General features: G+C 40.7%; 1 non-coding gene across 1 annotated transcript; it reads right to left on the reverse strand.

The window, feature by feature from the left end:
- Positions 1–301: 301 nt before the first annotated feature.
- LOC138286135 (small nucleolar RNA U3) lies at positions 302–519 on the reverse strand. Its single transcript, XR_011201828.1, has one exon. It is a non-coding gene; the product is annotated as a small nucleolar RNA U3 (small nucleolar RNA).
- Positions 520–698: the final 179 nt, after the last annotated feature.

Raw genomic sequence — 698 nt, forward strand, 5'->3', positions numbered from 1 at the left:
TAGGCATCCACCCATGCTCTTTCCTTCTCTACGTTTTATCCTCAAGTTGTCCTGCTGAGTTGCGTAAAAGGTGAGTAAATCTTCCCCTTCCCCGGGTCCATTTGAAAAGACCCTCTTTACTTAAATGTACCAAATTACGATTAGAAAGACCGTTTGAAAAGCTCAGTTTATAAAAGAAAGCCCCAAAAAAGCTCAAAAGAGGTGATTGCAAATACAAGTCAAGTGAGAATCTGGCAACCATCAAATATCCAAGAAAAGAAGTTTAAAATGCTGTACTCTCTTAAACTGAAACAAGAAGCTAACCACTCAGTTTGTGTTTCCTTCCTCCAGTACTTCGTAAAAGAAGAGAGGAACGTTCATCAATAGCAGACAGCAGCTGCACAAATGCAACACTGTCCACTGGCTTCGCGCTCAGAAGAAAACACTACAACTCTTCCTCGTGGTTAGCGAAGACCAGACACTTTCGAACACATTTCCTCAGTTAAAAACTATAGAAATGATCCCTGAAAGTATAGTCTTGCCTGTACCACTTCCAGCTCACACAGACAGAAAAAGTGGAAACCCTTCTTACATACAGTAAGCACTTGTTGGGCATCAAGTCAAAAAACATATAAATATATAGATAAGACCACAAAATAGCATTCAGCAGATGTGCGTGCATTTCTGTGCAAGAAAGAGTTCTCCCTAGAACTCGGGTG

Source organism: Pleurodeles waltl, chromosome 3_1 (assembly GCF_031143425.1).
Source record: "Pleurodeles waltl isolate 20211129_DDA chromosome 3_1, aPleWal1.hap1.20221129, whole genome shotgun sequence".
Classification (NCBI taxonomy): domain Eukaryota; kingdom Metazoa; phylum Chordata; class Amphibia; order Caudata; family Salamandridae; genus Pleurodeles; species Pleurodeles waltl.